At 44.6% G+C, this 27,084-nt stretch overlaps 1 protein-coding gene across 2 annotated transcripts in view; it reads left to right on the top strand.

The window, feature by feature from the left end:
- RIMS2 (regulating synaptic membrane exocytosis 2) overlaps positions 1 to 27,084 on the top strand; it is a 1,922,267-nt gene that overhangs the window by 709,699 nt on the left and 1,185,484 nt on the right. The window lies entirely within an intron of this gene.

The raw sequence follows: 27,084 nt of genomic DNA, 5'->3' as shown, positions 1-27,084 counted from the left end.
GTAGTGAAACACTTTAAAATCTGTTTTTCACTACTGCAAGGCTGACCTCTTCCACAGGATAACATTGGAGTTACCTTATTACATTGTGTAATTGTAATTTCCAAATGGGAACCGGTGAGCCCTTCATGTTTGATGTTTCTGGAATTATAATTAAAATGAATCCTAACTTATGGTGGAGTTAGATTTTCAATAACAAGTTTAAAAATGCCATTTGTTGAAAGTAAACACAAGATGATGGACAGAGTGCTGAAACTTTTCAGACACTCACCCCCAGTCACAGATCTGGGTTGAACCTATCATCGTTCTTTAGCTCACTTCGCCACGCCAGTTTAGACACAGCTATATGCAAATCAGTCTTGACCCTGTGCTTCATGCGAACAGTCAAGCCCGAACTGCCAAGCCATGTCTTCCCTGAACCGGAAACAAGCATCTTGGGACCGGTTTCAGGCTAACAGCCCTCATCAGCCAGGCTAGCTTGAATCCAGTGGCAAAACGATGGATTTAGGCCCAGATCTCTGTACTGGGGTGAGTGTATGACATTGTTCTGCATTCCGTCCATCATTTGTCTTTTTGCATTTGTCACCCCGAGTGAGACGGGTATGCCCAGACGTGGGTCCCGTGTTCTCCATGCCACTGGAGTCAAGCTATCCCGGCTGATGAGGGTTGAAACCCCGAAACCGGTCCTAGGATGCTTGTTTCCAGTCCAGGGAGGACCTGGCCTAGCAGTTTGGGCTGGACTGTTCCCATTGGGCACAGGGTCATGACTCATTTGCATATGGCTGGGTTCAAACTGGAATGGCTTGGGGAGCAAAAAAACAATGGATTTAGGCCCAGATCTCTGTACTGGGGTGAGTGTATGACATTCTTCTGCATTCTGTTCATCATTTGTCTTTTTGCATTTGTCACCCTGAGTGGGACGGGTATGCCCAGACGTGGGTCCCGTGCTCTCCATGCCACTGGAGTCAAGCTATCTTTGCTGAGGAGGGGTGAAACCCAGAAACCGGTCCTAGGATGCTAGTTTCCAGTCCAGGGAGGATCTGGCCTGGCAGTTTCGGCTGTGCTGTTCCCATTGGGTGCAGGGTCAAGACTGATTTGCAAATGGCTGGGTTCAGACTGGAATGGCATGGGGAGGAAAAAACGATGGATTTAGGCCCAGATCTCTGTATTGGGGTGAGTGTATGACATTGTCCTGCATTCAGTTCATCATTTGTCTTTTTGCATTTTTAGAAGGTTGGCATTTTCTGGCCTTAGCCATTGGGCGCCAACAACCTGTCTCTGCGTCACATGACTGGGTGTGGGTGACAGTTGGGTTTTGTTTATTCCTTCTAGACAGCCACACACAATGGGGAACGTAGGTGTGTCTGGATGGACCATCACTGGCAGAATGGGAGGGAGGAGCAGGGTCAGCCCCACTTACACTTGGATAGGCTGTGTCCTGTCTCCACACAAAGGGCTGCATACCCCCTATTGTTAGTCTGGAGCCAGGGCCAGGAAGGCAGGGCACCTGCGCACCACAAAGGCATGCCTCTAGAAGCTTCTCCCCACTTCAGAGGCACAACTGTGTATAAATACTGGACCTCCGACACCAACTCTTCAGTACACTTCTGGACCTGTGGATACTCTGCCAGAAAGGACTGCCACTCTGCTGGACTACTGCTCTGAGGGTAATGCTGCCCCGCAGTGCTGACCTGCTGCCGTCTTGCCTGGGGAAGTAAAACTGGACCTGCAACTACATGTTGAACCCAGGTCACCAGAGTGACACCAAGGGCTGGCCTGCTGACCTCCTGATCTGAGCCTCAGGGACATAAAAGGCTCCCCAACATCCTGTACCAGCCCCTGGACCCAGATGCAGTGAGTTCCTGACCTCTAAGTGGTGCCCCTCAGGTCCTGTACCATTGGTGTGGCTCAGCGAGCTGAAATCAAGCTTTTGAGCTTGTCATGACAGCAAACAGACTTGTTCACTCTGAGACCTCACAGCTCGCATCGAGATTCTACACAAAGCACAATCAGCCTGACTCTCCGCATTCCAGCATTTACTGCTCGGGGGGGGGGACCACCAGAGCGAAGCTCCAGTCTGCCCATCGTGATGTCTGGCCTGCTCTTCGAGCTATGTTGATGGCCTCCTGTGACGCTGTCCTTGCTCTTTGCACCCCTCTCCAATGTGAACGGGCGTCTTGGTGCTGGCTTGAGAAGGCTAAACTTCAGCTGGACTAATCTGGGGACTGGAGCGACCTGTGCAACATCATGGTCATCCTAAAAGTGTGACTTTAACTCGGTCCAGGGCGACCAGTTATCCACTTTGCGTTTTCGGCACTATTTTCACAAGAGTCTTTCAAAATTCATTAGTTACGTTCTACTGATTGAATATTTGTAATTTTTGGTCTTGATTTTTTATTTTTTGTTCTTTTTGGAATTTTTATTTATTTCGTTTTTAAAGAATGTATTTATTTTATTAGATCATTCACAACATTATAAGCACTGTACCATTAACAAACTCAAACAGTTGAGGCATCATCTCAGACATGTCGTAAGACAGCAGCAATTCCGTACAAAGGGACCAGTGTGTACAGAACATTATAGTAGGAATAATAGTCTGTTAATCCTTCTCCCCAAAATATGTGCACCACTCCCCATGGCTGCCAGTATATCCTTAACTCGCTGAAATCTTGTTTTATTTATAACAATTATTTCTATTTTTCTAACCTGGTGTGGGATCTTTTTTCTGTAGTGTTATCACTCTGTTACTGTTTGAAGTGTTGTGCAAATACTTTAAACAGTGCCTCTAATTTAAGCATGACTTCTCTGTGCCAAGCTACCAGGAGATTGAGCGTAGGTTAATATAGGGTTTGCTTGTGCCTTACCCTGACAACGATTGTGGTTGCTGCTTGTCCAGGGCTCATACCCCAGTCAACTAACAACCCAATTTCTCACAAGCACCATGCATTAGGGCTCTACAGGCCAGCCTTAGGGGAGAATTATATATATTAAAAAGGAAGGTCTGGACTTTGCTATTAGTTTAATTGGCAATATCGAGTTAGCAGTTCAAAACTGCTCCGCCAGCCAGGAATGGCACGCTGGGAGTCTTGCTTTGCTTTTCCACCCTTGCGGTGGCACAATAACTGCTGCAGTACACAAAGGACCCGGGTGCCACTAGTACCATATATTAGGTACTTATATGTAGGTTAACTTCTGCAAATTGTGAGTGAGCCAATCAGACATACACATTTTAAGGGTCAGAGCACTGGCCTATTTGACAGAGCTCAGTGGGTTCTCAGAGTTGAAAAACCAGCAGCATCAGTCCAAAACTTTAGTGGTGATCATGCAAGAAGAAGCATTTCCTTGCACACCCACTGTCTTGTTCTTGCTTGTATCTATTTACACAACCACAATAAACTCACACACAAACTCAACAGATGTAAGATAGTTAAAATAAGAAAAGTAGAAAATGAAAACATGCTGCCGCCTAAACATGGCAGGTATATTCTTGAATTAATGAATAAAATTAAATATTGTAGCAAGTGGTGATGTTTCCTTGTTTTGAAGCTTCTACTTGGCCATCATATTTAGAACCAATGTGTTGGGCATCATGGAATGGTCAAACAGTGAAACTATGGACAATACCATCCCATGCCGGTGGCCTGGTCTAGAGGCTGTGGCTGCATGGCATGTGGCACAAGCAAGAAGGACTATTAGAGCTATCTGTGGAGCTCAAGTATGTTCTAAAAATAAAGAAAACAAAAAGATTAAAAGGAAAAAAAATAGAGTAAGAAATGGAAAACTGAAGGACTGACCCTTCACTACTTTCATTGAAGCATAGTCATTTTCAGGCGGATGTGCATGTAATCTTAAAAATGCCGTCACTCATGGGGCAATAGAGCCAATGTTTGAAGTGACTAACCCATTGTCCTTTGTTGAATATTATCATGAGTGCAAGTGGCCATTGGTCCCATTGCCCTGTGAGCAACAGCAGTTTTCACACACACACACTCACACTCACACACAAAAACTCTCACACTGTCTCACTCTCCTACACACACATGAGCACGCACTCACTCTCTCACACACACACTCATGCTCTCTAGCACACTGGAACGATAGATCGGTAAATGTTTTTTTATTGCCAGACCCTAGTAGGCAAGTAAGCCTGTCAGACCTTCCAAAGAATTTCTAGCAAGAATCATTGCAGTGCAAATCTTCTAGCCCCTACGGTTGCTTTTCACAATAAATAAGCCAAGCCTACTGCCTTTGCCATAACATTTTATAATAAAGAGATTAGACTTATGGCTTTGGACATACCTTTTTGCAGTGAACCAATCAAGCCTGTGCCCTTTAGCACCATAACCAAATAAAGCCTACTGTTCTGAGCATAAACTTACCATTAAAACAACCACCAGGTCACACAAATAGAAATGTAAACAACATTATAATTGGCAAAGCAAAATCTTAGATAACCTAAGAGGGCAGAACAAGTTTATATCACTAGCCCCGGGTGAAATTAAAATTGCACCAGCATACTTTCTGTCATTTGGGGAATCACGCAATACACTTGTGTGTGAAATTCCTGAAATTACACCATGATGCGTAATTATGCTGCATTTCGCTGCAAAATTATATAATGGAAGCGAAGGAATAATACAAACAACCAGAAAGTGAATGGCTGTTGTTCGCAGCAGTTGTGTTTTTAAACTATTTTTAGCACAAACTGTGACTTTGCATCAGAAATTGATCTGACGGTGCATTCAGTGCTAAAATTTATCACTAAATAAAAGATTTACATTTTTTGCAAAATTCCCCAAATTTTTCGTAATTACGCAAAAATAAATTACTCCAATTTCTCACAGCTCTATTTATCACAGTGCAACTCTTCTATGCCCATAGCTTCTCAGAGAGGGTAACCAATCCTAGAAAACACTTGCCTACTTCTGCAAACTGTGAGAGTCCATGTAACAAAATACCTTTTATCCCAAAACTTTTTTGTCAAAGATATGTTTATTGAATTTTTAACAACATACATCTGAGAGAATACTAAAACAGCATCCCACGCAGGGGAGCAAAATAGTGCAAGACAAGTAGAAAGGCCTTATGATGTGGCCCTAGTAATGGATACAGTGTCTAAACGTTGTGGAGCTTGACATTAGTCTTTTCTGATCAAAGTCAAGAACGAGCGGTTCCGCAAAGTGTCATCCTCCTTCCGTTACAACGCCTGTCTCAGGTCTTACAACTGATATGTGTGGCATGGAATAAGCATATATCAGAGAGCAATTTATCTCAGATGCGAAAACAAACCAGAAATATAGAACAAAATAACCCCCCCTTAAGCCCACCTCCCACCCTCCCCGTGGTGGCGGCAACAATCAAACAATGACAAAGGCATATGACATGCGAACCCTAATCATAATTGGAAGAGATGCAGGGCTCTGATTGTGGAAGGACACACAGTCGATGGAAGACCTCGTGAAAAGAAGGAGACCAGGGGGCCCCATTTAAATTAAAAATTCTTATAGTTATCTCTGAAAATGGCAGACATACCTTCTAAACTAAGCAGTTTCCAGAAGCTAGAGTGCCAAAGAGAGATAGCCGGAGCCTCCTTTCTCTTCCAGGCGGCAGCCAGGGTGATTTTAGCTGCTCCAATACAAAGCCACATAATCATTTTATCAGCTCGGGTCTGGTGGTCTAGGGAGGAATCGCGAAGCCCCAACAGGACACCTGCCATGGTAGAGGGGACGGGGTATCCCAGTATGTCTTTTATGTGTGCCAGGATTTCTTCCCAAAAGGGGCAGGAAATCCCACCATATGTGTTGAAAATCCCCAAGGAGCCCACATCCCCTCCAGCACCTATCAGAAGTGGCGGGGAAGATTCGCCGCAGCTTGACAGGATATAGGTACCAGTCCATCATGGTCTTCAAGTGGGCTTCCCTGAGCTCAGTGGAGTGATTGAAACGTGTGATGTCCGACCATAAGTGCTTCCACGCCTCCTCTGATATAGGACAGTGTATCAATTCTTCCCACATGGACATATCTCGCGGGCGCGGTGATAGAGTAGTTTAAAGCAGGAAGTTATATATAAATGAGATCACTCCCCTCATAGAAGTAGTCTTGGTGAGGAAGGCCTCGAATTTGGTGAGTGGACGGGTGGCAGCGTCCCGTACGTGAGGCGTAAGAGCCCAATGCATCAATTGGGTGTTATGATAACGCTCCGTGTCAAAACCAATTGCATAATCTCGTTTACAATTCTCAAAAGTGAGAGGGTCAACGTTGTGAAACAGGTGCGTCAGAGCTAAGCAACCTGTTGTGACCATTCTACCAGGACTCTCAGCTGTGCCGCATTATAATATAACTGAATATCTGGGAGACCAACACCCCCTTCTTTGCGAGAGCGACGCAACAGGGAGTAGGAGAAGCGTGCTCGGCTTCCCTGCCAGATAAAGCGGGGAATCATGGCCTTCACTTTCCGAAGAAGTCACCCTCAAGCTCAATAGGTAAGGCTTGAAACAAATAAAGGAGCTTAGGCAAGAGAGTCATCTTTATGGCGTGGATTCGACCTAACCATGACAGGAAAAGAGGTTTCCATTTCGTGAGTTCTGTTTGAATGCGTGCAAGAATGGGAGGAAAATTGGCAGCATAGAGTCTTTCAAGTCTTGGCGTTAGTTGGACCCCCAAGTATTGGATGGATTCGCTAGCCCAGGGAAGGGAAGTAAGGGCCCGGAGTCTGAGGACTTCCATCGGCGGGAGGGTGAGATTGAGTATATACGATTTGTCTACATTTATTTTAAAGCCTGACACAACCTCAAATCGCTCTGGTTCTGATTGTAAGTGGGGGAGGGAGGTTGCAGAGTCAGCTAAGGATAAAAGGACATCGTCCGCGAATAGTGAAATTTTGTGGGACTCCCCAGTGAATGGTAACCCTTTGATTCCGGAATGAGACCTAATTGCTAATGCTAGTGGTTCTATGCTGAGGGCAAAAAGTAAAGGCGAAAGGGGACAACCCTCTGGAATGGTGAAAAAAGGACGAATGCACCCCATTGACTACCACTTTAGAGCGGGGGTGGAGGTAATTAGCTCTAATCATGGTGAGAAATGTGGGCGAAAATCCGAATGCTGTGAGTGTTTGGAAAAGATATGGCCAATCAACCCTATCGAAAGCTTTCTCAGCATCTAACCCTACTAGGACTGCTGGAATTTGGCATCTATTGGCCTTTTCAATCAAATGCACAATTCAACGGGTATTATCGTGTATTTGACGACCTTTGATAAAACCCGACTGATCTGGGTGGATAAGGGCCGGCATGAGGTCATTCAAGCGTTGGGCTATAAGCAGGGAGTAGAGCTTGGCGTCCAGATTTAATAGGGCGATCAGCCTATGAGATGCGCAGCGTTGCGGGTCTTTCCCCGGCTTAAGTATCACCGAGATAACGGCCTCGGACATAGTGCCGGAGGTCGAGCCCGTCTCCGCCATAGTTTTAAAAAGGCATGCAAGGTGGGAGCTAATGTCTGGGGCAAATGTCTTATAAAAAAGTGCGGTATAGCCATCCGGCCCGGGGGCCTTGTGGGGTTTTAGGGCTTTAATGGCCGCAGTCACTTTGTCTACTGTTATAGGAGCTGTGAGTATATCATTCCAGGCAGCAGATACCTGAGGTAAGGGCAATGCCTGTAAGTAGCCCTTTTGGGCTTCGGTGTCTAGGGTGTCCCCAGTGTAGAGATTTGTATAGAAGGAGCCGAAGAGTTCAGCTTTGTCCTCATCTTTATATGTGATGTCTCCCGTCGGTTCCTTAATGCCTCTTATATATTCTCGTTCGCGTTTGTCTTTCAATTGTCTGGCAAGGTGTTTACCAATTTTATTGCCCTGTGTGTATGATAGATGTCACAATTTGAGGAGTGTAAATTCCGCCCTATTATTATATATAGCCCTAAGCTTGCCCCGGAGTGCCATGAGGTTGCGCAGAGTTTGCCTCATGGGGTTGAGTTTATGGGAGCGCTCAATATCAGTCAACTCCCTTTCCAATTGTTCTCTCTCGCTAGCCCGCTTCCTATTCAGAACTGCATTAAGGGCAATACAGTCCCCCCCTAATAACAGCTTTAAAAGTATCCCAGGTGGTAAATTCCGAAGTGTCCTCCGGGTCATTAGTATTTAAGAACTCAGTGATCGCTTTTCTCAGTTTGGTACAGGAATCTTTATCTCGGAAAAGCGACGGGGAAGGTACCACCTGGGGGTATTCGGGGGGGCTCCCATACCAAGTGAGGTTAACGGATAGCAGACTGTGGTCAGACACCGCGAGGGGGAAGATCTTGGCATCCTGTAGGGCCCCCCGTAGGGTCTGACTTATGAAGATATAATCGATCCGTGAGTATGTATTATGAACATGGGAGTAGAAGGTTTAATCTCGGGTCTGTGGGAAAAGGGTGCACCAAGCGTCCAGAATGTCCTAAATCAAGTAAGCGATGTTGCGTCGCCCCCGAAAATGAGCCCATGTCTGAATAATGGGTGTGCGTACTGTCCAATTCTTTCTGCCATAACAAATTGAAATCACCCATAAGGATTAGTGGCCCTTCCACAAAATCCGTGAGTTTCCCCAGAAACTTGTGTAAAAAGGCCGTTTGCCCAGTATTAGGGGCGTATACCACGGCAAAGGTGCTGAGCTTCCCTCTTAAGCGCCCTTTTATCATACCCCAGCGACCCTCCTTGTCACTCTGAACTCCCAGCGGTTGAGCGAAACATGATGGCCACTCCCCCATGTTTTGTGTGGGCGGAGGACCTATAAATTAGCGGAAAGTGTTTGTGTTTGAGGCGCGTGTCGTCGGCTCTAGCTAAGTGCGTCTCCTGTAACGCTACTATGTCTAGATGATGGTCGAGAATGTATTTCCAGACTTTATGACGTTTTTGGGAAGAGTTAAGACCTTTAACATTCCACGTTCCTAAAGTAATCAACATTGTGTCTCAAGTATACCCTTACCATCTATCCAAAGCTCCAAAAGACCACATAGCTTCAGATCCCAATTCTCCCTCCTGAATAGTCATAATGCCAGACCTCATAACCAAGCTCTCCCAAAAATCAGAGTTCTCGTCACAAGTAACCGTTAAAAATCCGCCACCACAGCCCTCCCCTACCCACCCCACCCCTTCAAAGAAACAGAAACAAACATATTAGAATAAACAATACTAAGATTACAGTAGGTCCCTCTGTGTGGCCGCAAGGGGCCTTCCAGGAACCAAGGGGGACAGCAGGTCCGTGGACCTCGTCCACGCCCGTCTCGGCAGAATTTACAGTCAAAAGCATATTTGTGCGCTATGGGAATCAACAAGTAAAGGCAAGTCTTAATACAAGGCCATGCTTAGCTAAATGCATCAGTAGATTACCAGCATTAGTGAGTAGATCATCAGGAACCATTCTGGGTAACAGCCGGTATCAACATCCAAGATTATCTCCGTCCCACCGACAAACCTCACTACAGAAATAAAAAGAAAATCAAGGAAAGCCAAATTGGTCTCACAGGTAGAATGCACAGTACCAGTGTTCTCTTCTCGTCGTGGATAATTAGCCAAGATCCTAGGGATGAGAGCAGCCGTGGAGCCGAAGAGCGACCCACGCCATGCGCTCCGAGTTAGCGTCGGCTCTGGTAGTGGGCCACTGAATGGCCCGCATACACAGTAGGCTCCTTGATGCAGGCCAGAGAAGATCATCGGCGCCCCCGCGAGACCCAACACTCCAGGCCAGCGCCGACGCTGAGCCCCGGGTAGATTCTCCATTTTTACCTTGGGAAGCGACAACTGTCTCAGAGGGAAGGCCCAGAAGATCCAAGCCCTCCTGCAGATCGGTGATGTGGCACCGTTTGTTCTGGAAATCAAAGCTAAGCCCAAATGGATAGGTCCATCTGTACCGGATCTTATCATCTTGTAAATTTGCGGTGACGGGTCTAAACAGCTGTCTCCGTGCCAAAGTAGAGGGTGCTACGTCCTGATAAATGGTACACGAATGGCCTTGAAATGAGACGGAGTCTTTCGTCCTAGCTGCCTGGAGAACTGCCTCTTTAACCTGATAGGAGTGGAATTTCGCCAGAATGTCGCGAGGTCGTCTCTTCTCTCCGTGCTGGAGGAACCCCATTCGGTGAACTCTATCTAGTTTGATCTTAAGGGTCTGTGGAAGCAGGATCTCCGAGAACAGCCCCACCAACAATGCCTCCAAATCTGGCCCTTCCGTGTTTTCCTCCAGATCTTGGATCCGTATGTTCTCCCTACGTGCTCTGTTCTCGAGGTCCTCCGTCTTGTGCTGCGCTTAATGGAGCTGAGCCTTGAGTGTTTGGACATCGTCTCGGAGCTCTGCATTGAGTTGTTCTTGATCCTGATGGTGTGTCTCGAGGTCAAGGACCCTAGTGCCCACTGAGTCAACATCCTGTTGCACAGAGGTCAGGCGCTCTGACAAGTCTGACCGCAGTTGGTCTATGGAGGCTTTGATGTCTTGGCTGATATCGTTTCGGAGCTCCGATTTGAAATCTTTGAACATTGTTAAAAGGTCCGCTTTCGTGAAGACCATTGCTGTAGAGCTTGCGTCTCCCCGTAACGTGGACCGCTTTTCTGAAGTAGCAAAGAAATCTGAGACCTTATTTGGCGTCTTGCTTGTCGTCTTTTTAGGTGGCATATGGCTCAGACCTTCAAAGTCATGCATGCGCAGGGAGGATAGGTTGTGCAGGGAACCGGCTGGTGAATAGCGTGAAGTGGTGGCGGAAGCGGCGACCCCCTTGTCGCAGAACCAGTATCCCGAAGCTAAAGAAGGTATCTCCTTGTGAATTCAGCCGTGCAGACAATCAGTGCACAGGGAGGGTCAGTGCCGCTGCGTGAGGTATAGCAAGTAGGTGTGCACCTGTGCCCAGGATAAAAGCGGCAGCCGCGGGAGATCGTGCCTTTGTCCAGAAGGAGCCAGTTAGAAAGAGACTTCAGCAGGAGCAGCAAAGCGGCAAATCATGAGATCCAAGATCGCCTGTGCTGGACATATTAGACGTAATGGATTACATACTTAGATCCTCCAGAGGGGGGCTGGGGCACACGCCTGGTTACATCAGAGCAGAGTTGAACACAGCGGCACCAGGTAAGCAGGCTGTATGCAGGCATGTGGTAGTGGTCAGGAGACAGGAGGCAGGGAATCAACCAGCACCGCGTGGGATGGGCCCCCGCACCAGGAGCCAGTAAACAGTCCAGCACACAAGACTCGAGTGTCGGCGACCGCCGCCATTTAGGCAAACGCGGCTGCCATGTTGAAGTCAGGCAGAGGGGAAGGAGGCAAAGTCTAACCAAGTCAATGCTTCAATCTTGCCAGCACCCCCGAATGATTCAAACGATACCTCAAATCCACCCTCCGTGTCACTCATGGAGATCGGCGTCTCTGTGGCCAGCGGGAGTTCCTGCCGAGCGCCCATCACCGCGGGCCGCCATTTTAATGAGTGGCGTGATTACCTTCCGCGGCAGTCAGGGCACAAACGTTAGTTTCCGCGGCAGTCTGTAATCAAAACCGGCCTCTGCAGGTGCCTCAAAACATCGGACGGTGGCTGGTGCCGGTTGCGATGATCCCAGGTGCCTAGAGCCGCTTTTCTCATTGCCGAGACCGCGTGCGGACCGGGAGCCGTAACGGGCTACGTCCGTACGGCCATCTTACCTGGCCACACCCCACCTTTTTTCAATTTTTAACAGAATGATAACAATCCAGCCTTAAATGCCTATTGGCCTCAACATATATTTTTCAGAATAAATGAATCCGGCCTACTTACATAACCTATCATCTTTTCATGATACAGATCTAGTTTATATCCTTGGTCATTGGCTTACCACTATAACCAACAAAGCCCTGCTATATTGATCATAGGCTGTCACATATGGCAACCATAGGAAAACAAGCACCTAGTTATCTAGAAGACGTTGTTTGACAACATGCAGTAGCACTTGTCTGACATTAAAGGCAAGCTGAGTCCATGTAACCTGGAGGTCAAACACAATAGCTTTACTCGATAAAGACCCTGGCTCAAGAAGCTGGATAAACAAATGATCACAGCTTGCTGAAGAGTGAGAGCTATTTCTGTGGAAGCACACAGCTCCTGACTTATCAAAAGCTGCAATGAAGCAACATCTGGGCAGAGTCACAGTTCCTCTCTGTACTACTGCTGGAAGTTCTTTTTTCGATCACATAAGGTCTGGGGACAACTGCACGGGACTTAAAAATGACTGCAAGCGCCTCTAACAAAAACCAAAACATGGACGTCAGTTGGCACTATCCATTCAGAGATACCAATAGTAACAAATCTTTTTCAACCATCACCAGTCAATATGATTATATAGTTCTAGTTGCTGTGAATGTAAAAGCCAAAGAAAATGGTACTGTTGTTGAATTGGGGTGTGAGCTGGTCTGGATTTATTGCCACAAGCCATTCATGCATCTTGCATTTTTGTACGGAGTTGGACTTTGTTGTATTACTGGATGCGAATGCCAATGTACTGACTAGCTGCCAACTTTGCCCAGCAAGTATTCAAACTATAAAAGCATGCTTTATTACATTAAAGACATTCTTAAGAGTTACAAATGTAAATATAATGTGTATTTGCAAGGCACACATTCATCCACGACTTGGATCTCTAGGCGCTGATCAGTGGTACTCATTTTTTCGACCACAGAAGAGTGAAAAGCGGAGTGGGCACCTGGGATTCAAACCTGTGACCATGAAGACAAACACAGATCCCTGATGAGGATGCATTAGCCCACTGAGACACCGACGTGGCTCAGTTGGCAAAACAAGTTAACATATGACTTCCTGATGTAGCAGCCTTTTACTTCATGCAGACTTTGTATAAGAACAGACTGCAGTCAACCATTTTCAGAGCCCACTAAGATCACTGCAGATTAAGACACATGTTCAATCTAATTTGATCAAGTGCAGTACACTGGATGGCGATTCTTATTGTGCTTTTAAATTTTTTAATGCAGAATGGCGCCATCTTTTATTTCCTCGTTTTCTGAGATGATATTCTTAATCAAACATGATTAGATCAACTATGTTTCCTTGAAGGTTGTTTATGCTGGCAGGAATGTATATCTTTGAAACTTGTGCTTTAGCTTTGTTTTTTACATGTGTGAAAAAGCTGCCCTCTGTTTGTGTTCCTACTCTTGATTACATCATTTCTTCTGGTAAGGAAGTATGAGCCTGATGTACTCTCTCTTATTGCAAGTCAAGGAACGTGCAAATTGCACACCAACTGGTTTGTAAATGGTTGTCAATTTTTATGCAAGCTTTGTACTATTATGTTGCATTGCATTTTTCCCATTTGCAGGGTTGCAACATGACCTACCCAATGAATGTTTACTATGTAGGGCACATGTTGCTACCCCATCCTATTAATGGCTACGAAGGTGGTCTCTTTTCACATTCTGCTGGGGCGCCCTTATCATTTTGCCTTACGCCACTGTGCTTGGTTCCCCTGAGGCTATCTTACATGACTTCAAAAGGAGAATTTGTGATATGATGAGAGCTTACCGTTGAGACTCAAATACCACACAATTGGGATGTCTGCATCTGCTCAGTTGATTGCGATTGCAGTTATAGCACAAACTGTTGATACATCCCGTTGGAACTCCCAAGTGGATGGGGGTGCTGCTTTCAAGCCCCCTCCTATTTGCGGTTCGTAATAAGAAAGACTTTTCTGACTTGAAAAACATATTTAGGAACTACTTAAAAGTGTTTTGAGGGTGAAAGCCCTGTGATTTTACAAATATGTAGGATTTGTAAGCGTAAAAGGGCTTTCTTCATCATGCCTAGTGTAGGTTTTGAGAGCTCATACTTCAGACTGTTTCTTTTTAGGTCGACCCCTGAGTCAGCGTGCAAGTGCTGCTTTGGGGTTGATCTGTGGTAGTAGAGGGGGAAAAGAAACCACGCCCACTCCCCCGCCCACTTTTTCATTGGCTTGTGTCTCTGTCCTTTCAAAATGCTGCCTTACGATTGGTTTATAGGCTGTTATGCCCTCCTTATGACGGCCATGTTGTCATTTGTATCCTTCCATGGCTACTGGCCCCTTTACTTCGAGTGTTGCATGAGCACACTTTTCTTCCCGTGCCTTCTCCACCCCTCTCGCTGTCCGTGCCTTCTCTCCCCACCTCCTGTTGTTCGTTCCTTCTCACCTCCAGCCCCCAACCCGCTCGCCCGCACTCCCGTTTGCAGTGTGATAGGTCTCGCGTAAATATGAGTCCTATTGCATTTCAAATGCTTGTTTACCTTGCCGAGACTCTGGAGTTTGGGGGTTATTGTTTTGAGTTGGACTAGTACTGTGTCAAAACTTACATTCGGGTTTCCATCCCTGTACTAGCCTGCCATATTTCAGAGCTACAACTATTGATGAAAGCATACATGTTAATATTTATTGATGGAATAAAAATCCATGAAAGTGATTTCCCAGTAGTACGAAATGGTTTAGAAACACGTGAATAAGGGTTTTATGACCAGTTTCATGTCCTTACTGTCATGCTGCAGACATGAGATGTGCTGCTGAACTTAAGCTACAGAAAAACATTAGTAATACAGGTCAAATCACAAAACATGCAGGCTTCATTACACCACATGCAGCATCCATGGTCGAGATTAAATTAGTAATAAGGAGTGTTAGCCTCATTGTGTTGCTTTCCTGGACTTCAATTGTGCTTCTTTCGTTTTACCTACACATTTTCCCTAGGTTCCGTTGAAAAAATTGCACGCTTAAGATTTCCTTCTGCAGTAGCCTCCCAGAGACGGATTTCAAAGCTGCAGCTGAAAATGAGTGAGCTCAAAAACATAGGAGACTGTTAAATCTAATTAATTAAAGAAGTAAAGAAAAAATAAAGTAGAGGAAAGGTTACAGAGTCGCCATGACTGTGCACTCAAAAATGCAGTAGTTAATCTTATATCCTTTGAGGCATCGGGTCGCTTTTTTCTTGCCGTACATAATCTCTGCTTGAGCCATTAACAGCTAAGATTGTTGTGCCTGTAGTTAGATATTGTTTAAACAGGCAGATTTACTTTTGCGGTGCACTGGGTAAAAATTCCCTTTTCATGCATTATGTTTCCTACCAAATGTGCTGTTTTCTGTGTTCCTGCCACCTAGAGAAATTGGCTCTGAGATTTAAAGGCGCTGATTATATATGGGCCAGCAGTACACCCCTTTATTGCATTGGCAGCTGGTGTGATCCACCATTGAGAAAATCTAACCCTCCACTTGTAAGAGCACAGCACAGAGACAGACGAGATACAATTACTTGTGGACATGGTCCATGCCTCCCCACTTTGATCCCTCCTCAGATTACCGTTTTAGAGGGCTGAAAGAAAAAATATGTGCGGAATTGTGCTGGTCTAATCCGGAGCTGTTTACGAGAACCCTATTGGCAGTCTCTCAAGGGACCTGTTAAAGCCATTGGCCTCCCCTCTTCTCTCCCCTGTACGGGGTATAGGAACATCACTCTGCCCTCCCTCCTCCCAGGGATAATAATTCCTCTGTAGAGACACCATCGCACCGGCTAGAATCACTGAGCCCGGGGGACTGTCAGGGTGCACTTGTAAAACACTACACCCTCTCCCTCAGTTCACATAAGAGGCATCCTTATTCTTCTTTGCCTGTACCCACTTGCTGGAAGATCACTGATTGAAGAATGTGGTCATCTGGTAGTGACAGCGACTAGGAATTGGTGCCATTACAAATACTAGACTCGCCGTCTAGGAGTTAAATAAATGGCTGTACTTCCAAAACTTCACATTGAAACTGAAGCCATGAAGAAGGTAGCTTGCTGCTGTCAGTCTGGGGTCACCAAGATGATTTTACCATATCGGGCAGTTATGTTATTTATGTACCTATCGAAACGCTTTCTCTTCACCCCGTTTGAGGCTCTCTTTCTGTTATCATCAGTCACCGGAGTGAGATCACAGTGAAATCAGAGAAGTTTGGAATGTGCTAACAGAGATAGCTGATAATCTGAAAGTAGCAATCTATTAGTTTTCGGATGTATTTAATGTTTTAAGAAATCTTTCTTAATTCGAGGTACTGTACGTCTTATTTTAGGGGAGTTGCTGTCTCAGCACAGTATATTTAAGACATACTAGGTTACTACAATGCAGATGTGCAGGCCTGCCAATTAAAGTAGTCACTAAAAAGTATACATTTTCTATACTGAAAAGGGATTCGCTGGACATGAGTCACCTGGATGAAAAGTTAGGGTAAATGTTACCCTAACCTACGACTTGTTTGGCTGTCGGGCAGCTAATTCTCAGCAAATATCTTATTGAGCTTCCAGCTCTATTGCCTGATGTGCATAGTACCACAGGAACAGGGGTACGTTTTCAAAAACTCGAGACCTTAAAACCTGTCCTCCTCACAGCGTTTATTCAACACATGTTCACAGTTCCAATCTAGAACAACGATGCGTGCATGTTTGTGCCGTGTTTATTTGTGCGTGAAATGCAGATGCGAACACAATATGAGCCTTGACTGTCTTGCGTGACTGTGTCAATAAAAGATAGTGCTTACACATTTTAACAATTATTTGCAGTGAATAGAAGTGCTTTAGCTGCACTGAATAGAAATGCTGATGAGGGCCTTCAGCTTACATCACTTATCTAATTGTAATCATTGAATTAAAACCTATTTGAAATGAAAGTCAGTACCCATGCATACAGAGGGGTTTATTAATACAGTTAATAGTATCAAAGATCCAGAACATTGTTGAAGGTTTTATGGGCTTGTTTGCTCCTCTGCAGGTACAGTCGTGAATTATTGTAAATATGGGAGATTTTTGTGTAATGCATGATTGCTCTTCCTTATTTGCCAGCTTTGTGGGAAACCTCTCCCCTAGGAGAGAGGTTTAAAACTGCTTATATAGCTGTTAATGGAAAGCCTTGCCTGCTGGTACTCTGTCCTAATGCAGGTACTGCAGACCCCCGTCCAGCTCTGGAGATTAGGGGAATATCCCAAGGTACCAGTTCCCCTGTATCACCCATCACTGCCAGTACCAATCTCGCTGCCGTTCTGGACGTAATTCCTTGCCATTTCATCTGGAGCTATCAGAGATAGAAGATTTCATGATGGATCCGTCTTCCAGGTATTCCCCTTTAAACAGAACTCATTTGAGAGAACCAATTACCAACCCAGAGACCAGTATTGATGACCACAAGGACAGACAGAGAAAGGCTCTACTATGCTGCAATGGCAAAAGCGTTGGAAGCATTATCCGTTGAGACCGAAGTCCCACCTTCTCCCCTCATTGAAGTAAGAGGGCAGATAGACATTTACTTTCTGGTAGTTGCAACAGCTTTCCTACTAGGACATCTGCAGGTTATCAAGCAACCTCAGGAGAATTAGAGGAAGCCTTTCTCTTATCCTACCATCAATCCGTCTTTAGACACAAATAACTGGTCCCCATGGAGAGACCTATATTTATGTCTGGGAATTATTCAGCTCAGTAATTAGTTTTGATAAGGACATTTAATGAGGAGAAAAATAACACAATTTCAAATGGGCAAGGAGGCCATGTGTCTGACGACACAATACAAGAAATGCATCAGTCCTCACACTCGCACTGAAGCAAAAGAAACCCATTGCCATAATGGCCAGATATACCTCTATCTCTGGAGTGAGTGTGACCTGGTAGATGTCCTTGCTCCAAGATTGCAAGTACATTCTTACCTTGGGCTCAGATGCTGCAAAAAACATAAGCTGCCTATGTCCAGTGACCTCTTTGAGCGTGCTTCTATGACCATGTTCTCCAGTTGGCCACTTGCACTCATTGTTGAAGTTCTTGGACCAGAAAGCAGAGGGCTACGAAAAGATATAGACCTCATCTTTGATGGAAAAGAACCCTTGTGGATGGGTTAGGTCCTTCACCAATACAAGAAGAGCACATTCATGGGAACTCTACTGAGAACCAACAAAGTGGTACTGCAGAGATGCCACCCCTTTCTACCAAAGAACAATAGTCTTGTAGTATTTTAAGATTTAGTAGTCCTTTTTTTCTGAGACTCTTGTTGGAGCCTATTCCTCATCAAGAAGCAGACAGTCAACTTTTTGGGAAGATCAGCCTTCCATCTCAGGGGAGAAGACTTTCTCTTCACTGGAATCAAAGAGTCACCAGAGCAGTGCCCTCTCAGTGGTGAGAAATGGCTGTGCTCTACAGTCTCCACTCCCACCATCATCCTGGACATTTTTGATGAAGGCAGCCTCCCTGGTACCTCTGTAGGAGACAGAGAGGCTGCTCGAACTAGCAGCAGTAAAGCAAACTGCTCACAGTATTTTAAGTTGAAAATGCTGATTATAGGACAGAGGCTGGCAGTTGTCCAAAATGACTAGATATGCTCAATGGACCTTCCAGATGACTACTCCATTGATCTCTTCCAGAGGGAATGCAGGAAGTACATCTGTTTGATGGAGAGGAATCAACACTATTACACATGGATGCTGTTCTTTGCTCTCAGTACCACACTTTCAGTCTTCACCAAGATCATGGGCCTGGAGTCTGCCTTTCTGAGTTCGCATTTCATGTTTTCCATAACTAGATGACTGTCTCACCTGAGCGGCAGCAAGGTAAAAAGCAGAGTCCGGACTAACCCTGGTGCTGTGGACCCTATACAATTTGAGTCCTTGAAGAACTATCACAAATCACTGATTCGTACCATCAAAAAGCATTCAGTACATATAGACCATCCTGAATTTACACCTGGCAAAAGTCACCCGTTCCCTAGATTGGTAATGCCAATCTTCCAGATAGGGGATATATTTCTTGACCAACAAGACAGTGACAGCATGGTAGTTCTAGAGCATTTGGGCTCCAGAGGCCTATATTGGAAATATCCCCCGTTCCAATCGGCACAGGCATTCCCTACAACTCCCAAAGCTCATTTCCAACCCGTCTTCCTGAGTTATGAGTATTTGCTCTCGCTCTCTTGGCTTAAATGTCCTTCCCACCTGCCTTATCTACAGTTTGAGGTCGCACCTGATACTTCATATGATATGTTGGAGGGTCACATTGTTAAGAGCACTGTGTCACTGCCCATTGAGACAAGTTAGATATGCCCATCCTAAAATGTTATGTTAGAGTTGATTTGCTTTATGAAGTGCTGGGAGCCTTTCTTCCAGTGGTGAGATTCGGAATGCAATATTCGTAGAACACTTTTCCAGATTGAATACAAGGTGGCCCCCACTCTCATCAGTTCTGTTTAGTGGGGTCACACCCACCTCCCCCAGATGAAATATCTCTTGCTGACTGAGGAAGTGTGCTTATCTCTGGACAACTATAGTTCATCTTGACCATATGGTTTACAAGGGACTGTTTGTTGCACAAGTACTTCTCTTTGAACTCGGTGGCTCTGATAGCTAGCAGGTAATCTTCCACCAGAATTCAATATAAGCGCGCATGACTGAGATTTTCTCACCCGGAACTAGTGAAGAACATTGAGTGGCTCACTAGCTCACTGAGTAAGGTCATGTTTATTTCAGGTCAGAGACAGGGTGCTGGTGAATACTTGCAAGGCTTATTGTGTCGATTGGGGCCTGCTAGATCATGTGTAAGGAGTCCTTCTCAGCCAACAAAATAATTCAGCAAGACCTAATAGACTGTATGCATTTGTAATGTCCAGTGTGGCTTGCCTGTTCCCTATGGCACCTGAGGCCATGGCTTGCATACTTGCCTTTCAGGCCATGAAAGTTGAGAAGGGTCAGGTTAAGAAGGGGAAAGAGCCAGCATGTGAGTATAGGATAACGTTACCTCTATGGTGAGTCTGTTGCTCTTAGAGCATAGTGCTGTCCACATCATGCGAAAACACCCTCCTACTGACCCCTCAGTCATCGAAACTCACATTGTCTCCTTTTTTAGGATTCAGTTTTGCTTAGTGATTTTAAACGTATAAATATGCACCCGCCTACAAGCATTGGGGCCGTATTGTAGCTTGAACCTCCTCTTGGAACAAATTTGCAGAGGTTTTGACGTGCACCGCCTTCCCAAAGCTTTCACAAAGACATGAACAAAAAAGAAGAAAACAGCCTACCCAACAATCAGCCTCACCCCTCCAACACCCACCCTGTCACTCAGCTTTATTTGAAAAGCATGCAAAATAAAAATATTAGCCCAATTGTGCTGAATGGTTATGAGACCAAAATCTTGGGATATGCAGATGCTTTAGCAATTACATCATCATCACCAATTATAGCAATAGGGGAAATTGAGAAGGAAGCTAAAAAGTACGGATTATTGTCAGGATATAAATTGAATCAAGGGAAAACACAAATAGTTGTAAATCAATTTGCTGCAATTGATGATGATAGAGTTATAAAGTCTGCGGTCTATTTGGGGATAATTATAACATCTGATTTATCTAAGGTTGTGGAGGAAAATTTAACCCCATTAATTAAAAAGGCCAAATTACATTTAGATAGGATGGACAATTTACACCTAACAATAATAGGTCGCTGTAATGTTATCAAGATGCTGTTTTTGCCCAAGATTATGTATCTATTCCGTACAATTCCTTTATTATTTACTAATAATTGGTTCAAAGAAATAGAGGGGGTGTACAATCGCTTCATTTGGGCTAAGGGCAGAACTCGAAGAGCTATAAAGATGTTGGCACTCCCTAAAGATCGGGGGGGACTGGCAGTTCCTGATTTTAAGGCATATCATTTTGCTTCAGTCCTTCAGTATTGTAAAGGACTCCTCGGTGGGAATACAAAAGATATCTGGAGGGGTAGTACAGGTATTCCGGATATTTATGATCTGCTGGTTTTGGATTCCAACAAAGGACTTCTTACATATAAGGAGTTAAATTACTATAAAAGAACGAAGTTCAAGTTGTTGGGGGCGGTCATTTCAGTTTGGTCAATTATCCGGAAAAAAATTAAGTTAGGGAGAATGAATTTTTATACTCCCTTATATATGAACGAACTCCTCCCAGATGTATTCCACGATGAAGTGATGAGGCGTTGGGATAATCTCGGGGTTGGTACGATCGGAGATATCACTGATCAGTCAGGATTAATAACATTTGAAAGGGCACAACAACTATATAATTTGGATCGGAGAGATTTTTTTAAATATTTACAGATAAGATCAGTTTTGCAGAGAAAACAAGCAGGTAACTAAGTTTTCTAGGATAGACCTGATGGAATTAGCTCGAGATGAGGACGGTTGTTCAATCTCTCAACTTTATGGTGCATTATGTCAATTCAATGAGGATGATAGAGGAAAGGTATTTGATAAATGGAGAACTAAATTAAACCTAGTCGGGAATGAGGGCGAAAAATCACTAAGGTTCGGAAACACTGTCTTAAAGGTTGCAAATTTACAGGCGCAATATTATAAGACTCTGTATGAATTATATTATACTCCGCACAGAATAGCCCGTTGGGGGGGCACGAGTGGGATCTACTGTCCAAGATGTCAGAGCGTGGAGGCAGACATGATACACATGTTTGCAGCCTGTCCTAATTTAGATCCCTTTAAACAAGCTATGGAAAATTTCTTTAAAAATGAACTGGGGATCTCTATTAATTTAACTAACGAGATTATGGTTCTTGGGGTGGTAAAGGAAGGGCAGGATGTACCCCATCAAGAATTTTTGTTTATCGCAATGACTTTGAGTCGGCTCTGTATTGCAATGGTATGGAAAGACGTTAATCCTCCTTCGTTTCAACAATGGGTCTCAAAATTATTAGCTATTTATACCCTAGAGAAAGCTCTATATGAAAAAAAAGGAGTGAATGAAAAGCAGCTTGGGAAACGGATATGGGCCCCAGTTGGAAAATGGAAACTTAAACTAGAAGGTTAACTCTAGAGGGGGTAGACACATGTCTATTTAGATAGGATTATAGATGGCGGTGTTAAAACTGTTTGATTATTACTTATACGTGTCCTTATATATTTATGTCTCCTTCTCTAGATCTTTCACCATTTTATTTATTTATTTATTTATTTCTCCTTTCCTTCTCTCGGAAATTCTATACAAAGAATGTCTTGCATCTTGTTGTTTACTTTGAGTGATCAAGATTTAATGGAAGGTTTTCCTTTTTTTTTGTTTGTCGTATTAGATATAGATGTTAAAGTAAGTAAATGTCTATATTTGGTTTTCCTGATGATGATCAATAAAAAAATAAAAAAATAAAAAATAAATAAAAGCATGTGTCTCGAAAATAAGTATAGTGATATTAAACTGCTTTGGCCCAAAAATAATTTTCTTTGCCTGGTTCGGCGGCCTCACAATCTTATACCCAGTCAGTCAAGCTTACCCTGTAATGTGTAACTCCCTAACAAACTTGGAGAATGTAATTTTCCTGAATTCTGTTGCTAACAGGGACAGTTTCCTCGTTGTTCCAAACTACTTACTCTCCCTAAACTAGCCTTTGGTATCTTCTCCATTCCAATCATTTGCCAGATTCGTAAGAGCAAGTTCGTACGGCTGAATATGCCTTTCTTTTCCCACAGCCCCAAAAGCACCTGCTTAATGGCACACAACAGCAGAGTAATCAGGCAACTCCTTGGGGATCTTAACGAGCATGAGAGCTGCACCCTAGATAGCATAAGTTGAAAGCCTTAGATCTATATTGTGTAAGACTTCCTCCCGGTACTTGTCTCAGGGACCGAGTATTGCTATGTATGTTGATGGTAAATGGATGAAAAACTCACAGCAGTGGCGTAACAAAACTCCAGGGGCCCCCCTGCAAAGTACATGGAGTGCCTCCCTTCCGGGTCACTCAGGAGGTCTCATGCCAGCATAATTTGTTGAGGGGGCCCCCTGAAGCTCAGGGCCCACCCGCACTGCGGGGGGCTTTGTTACGCCCCTGAGTAACGCAAAACCAAACGGGATGATGGGTGGAGTGTTGAACATTGCAAGCACTCACCCCCAGTCAACTGATCTGGGTTTAATCCATCATCATTTTTTAGCTCACTCCGCCACCCCAGTTCAGACATGGCACAGTGAGCCCAGGACCCACGTCTGGGCATTTGTCACCCCGAGTGGGACGGGTATGCCCAGACGTGGGTCCCCTGCTCTCCAAGCCACAGGAGTCAAGCTATCCTGGCTGAAGAGAGGTGAAACCCTTAAACCAGTCCTAGGATGCTTGTTTCCAGTCCAGGGAGGACTTGGCCTGGCAGTTCGGGCTGGACTGTTCCCATTGGGCACAGGGTCAAGACTGATTTGCATATGGCTGGGATCAAACTGGAATGGCTTGGTGAGCAAAAAAACGATGGATATAGGCCCAGATTTTTGTACTGGGGTGAATGTATGACATTGTTCTGCATTCTGTCCATTAATTGTTGTTTTTGCACTGATATTATAAGGCCTGCCATGGGCAGCACCAATCACTGAAGTGTCCCTTCTGTGACAAGTTGCCTGTGTGCAGATACCTGTCTGAGCTCAGCTCAGCCCACACACTTGTGCACATTGCACATGCATTTTTATATGTGTTCATGTGCAACTCAGTGAATTTTCTTATCCTATCTACGCAGCAGTGGACTTTATCTTAAAAAGTGGACACTGACCGTTAGCACTTCCAATCCATTATAATAAAGCTTATAGTAAGTGAGACTCAGGTAGTGAGACTTACAGCAGACGTCAAATCAGGTAGTCTAAAAAGCAAACAAAATCCCAGAGGATTAAATGGGTGGGCCCTATTTCTCATGCCATTTCTTCCAGAAAATGACTTCAGAACTATGGCTCAAGCCCTTGTACTCTCTCTCGCATCTGGATGGTGGGTCTAATCCAGGGCATGAAGAAATATGATCATATCACCCCTCTTTCTGATGGAATTCAATTGGCTCTTCTTGCTGGCCCACACCATCTTCAAAACTAGCTGCATCATTTATAAAGCAATCATGACCAGCACCGCCACTTATCTTGCAGAAAAGCTCGCCATCTTTGGTGGTTCTCTGCACCCCCAGCCAGGATACCATCAGACTTCAGATTAAGAAGTGTAAAAAGAAACAACATGGCAGCAGACCTTTTCAATCTATGCATCCAAGATCTGGAACAACATCCCTGTATCCATCAGGACTGCCCCAACGCTGCATCAATTTAGGAAAGAGTTGAAGATTCACCTCTTAACACTACATCACAGTGCATTAACAGTACACAGACTAGCTACCTCTCCTAATACTTGTTGACTCTGTTTGTTTTTGACCCTGTGCAGCGCTCCACTGCCTTTTGACTCGGATCACACTGTAGAACTACCACATTTACACACTTACTGTAAAGTGTAATTCTGTGTAGACACTAGGTGAAACTGGGCAACTGCCATAAGGGGTAACTCCCCTTTCTGAGTCTTGAATATATAAGACTAGCTTAGGATGAGCATTAGTTCTATTGTGTGAGCCTGTTAGAGATAATTAAAGCTGTTGCACTGGGTGTGCACCTCCTGCTTCCACATTCTACGCATGTTGCAAAAGATCTTCAAATGGTTGCCTCAGAACACCAGATGGACCGTCACAAAGAACTCATCACTAGCAGGGTGGACTACGGCAACACTCTCTACGCCAGAATTTCTAAACAACTCCTATACAAACTCCAAACCATCTAGAACGCAGCTGCAAGACTAATACTCGACTTTCCATGCCACACACACATCACACCACACCTCAGGAAGCTTCATTGCCTACCCATTCACCAGCACAGCCAACTCAAACTTCTCATGCACATAGACAAAGCCCTACACAACACAGGACCAGAATAACTGAACAGCCCACCAGGCACCTATGCTTTGCCGCACTCTCACTCGCACACACTCCCTGCATCCACAAAAGCAAAACTGGAGGTCCCTTATTGTCTTATATCGCATCCAAGACATGGAACAATCTCCCTCAACAGCTCAGAATCGCCTCCTCACTTCTTGAGTTCTGCTAAAAGCTGAAGACTCGGCTCTTCATACAAGCACCTTGGGACCACAAACCTACACAAAGCCAAAGCGCCTGCATACCTTCACGGGTTATTAGTGTACTATACAAATCAACATACAACTGGTGGCTGGGGCTTGAATCTATCAATGTAATGTAACCTAGCAAATATCTTTTCAGTTTGAGTCTTTAAGATCTGTGTAACTCATCATTTAATTGGACTGTTCTGTCTTCTCTGGATTATTTCTAAGAGTTATTATTCTTCAGGGATAGTTTTTCTGTCTGAGGTCTCAATCTTTTTAGGGTTGCTCTGCATTTAGGACCCTAGAATGTGAGGTATGTAAACTATGGCAATTATTCTGTCTTCTGCCTGATGTCAAAGCCTTTATCATCTGACGGGTAATGGCTGAGCTTGTTAATCGTGTTTATAGCTCTGCTTTCAGATGCCTGACACCATATTCTGTGTGATCTAAGATTCTAGTCTGTGATATTTGGTTTCCTTAAGGGATAACTGTCTGTACCTCTTTGTGCATACATTGTATTCATTAGCTCTGGATTTTGTGCCATCTGTGGGCAAAAGATGTCTCTAAAAAAACCTGTAAGGTTTGCCTTCCTTTTCCAGTGTCCCTTTCTGATATCCCAAAATAAGCGTGGGCGAGCAACGGATGAATTCCAAGCTTTCTTCCTAAGGTTTATCCTACAGCACCAGCATAGCTGTCAACAAGTCTGCGTGTCTACTCAAGGAGCTAGATGTTTCTGTTGCAGATCCTTATGCTGTCCGTGAGATCTCTCTCCTCTTAATAGAAGACGATTTGGACAATGCTGTTTCTTAAAGTGGTTTCCCTGAGAGTTAGCTCAGTGGTACAATGATTGAGCCTGGAATATATCTAAACTGACTTGTGTGTGTGTGAGTATATTATTTGATAACATGCACGTTCCCTAAAAGATTTGATGGTGCTAGTAGCATGGCCTAAGGATAGCTTTGATTTCAGAAGTCTGAAATTGTAATGTCTGTACACTCCACAGGATGCAGATGTGTGTGTTGTGAAGACTTTGAGGAAAACCAATGTAAGTTGATGGACATGGGTTGTCTAAGAGGTAAGAATGCAGGTATCGAAGAAGCCAGATGAATTATTTGAATTTAAATCTGTGACTGTTCCCTTCTTCTGCCCGCCTTCTCTTAAATGTGCCAGCGAGAACACGGCTCTCGCCCTATTTGCGGACCTTACAGAAAAGAGTTAGATTAAAGGTTCTTGTTCTAGTGCATGGTACCCGGTATAATATGAAAGTTTCTTATCACCGAGCCAGATTTGGATTTTATAATCCTCCCAGAAAGTTTAGATCTGCTAACAAAATCTTGGAAGTGATCCCCAAAATTCAGCATGCAGGAGCGGGTGGAAGGTCTTTCATTCATCTGGGCTCAGTTGCATGGAATCAGCCTCTTGAGTTGTGCGCAGTGAGTGATGTTGCAGTGTTCAAGAAAAAGCTAAAACGTGGCTTTTTGTGCAGGACGAACTTTTGTCGTTCACCTTCCGACCTATACTTGTTCGAACCGGGACACTCCATGGAGTAGTTGTGCGCACATTACATTTCTTTCAGCGCCATCTTTCTCCTAAGAGCTGTTCTCAAGCTCTAGGATGTCAATGGACTCCTGCTCTACACAGCAGAAAGAAGCTAACAGACCGATATTATTAACATATTATGAAACCAAACACTTTCCTTTAACTACTTCTATTGTATTTGTTTTTAAACTGCAGTTTCCATTCTAAAAAGAAAGCAACCTAAACAACTCTGCCTCACGATCCATTGGTCTTCAAATTAAATACATAGCCTCTTATGTATAATTATCGGCATCTCTTTGTCTTTTAATTCACACACGCACATCCACTAACTGTTCTGGAGTGTTGTCGCTACGTATGCATTTTGTTTGTTATTGGTGCCCATCGGCAGATGCTCCATCATCATGAGACTTTCCCTTCACTGCTACAACCACAAGGCGCCATACGGGCCGGGAGCATTGAGCCTTCCTGACGCGCCTCGGCGCAGCAGCGGGTGACGGTGCTGTCTCCTGGAGAAGGGACAGTTGGCAGCCTTCCACCGACGGCTAGGTGATACTGTCCGTGTACCCCCCCCCCCCCCCCCCCCCGCACTGCTGCACACGGCAGCAAGGGCTCCAATTAAAGGCTTATTGCTTGGCAGGAGCGGTCACAATATTTGCGCC

Source organism: Triturus cristatus, chromosome 5_1, assembly GCF_964204655.1.
Source record: "Triturus cristatus chromosome 5_1, aTriCri1.1, whole genome shotgun sequence".
NCBI lineage: Eukaryota > Metazoa > Chordata > Amphibia > Caudata > Salamandridae > Triturus > Triturus cristatus.
The sequence above is the reverse complement of the archived record's forward strand: the minus strand, read 5'-3'. Positions and strand labels throughout refer to the sequence as shown.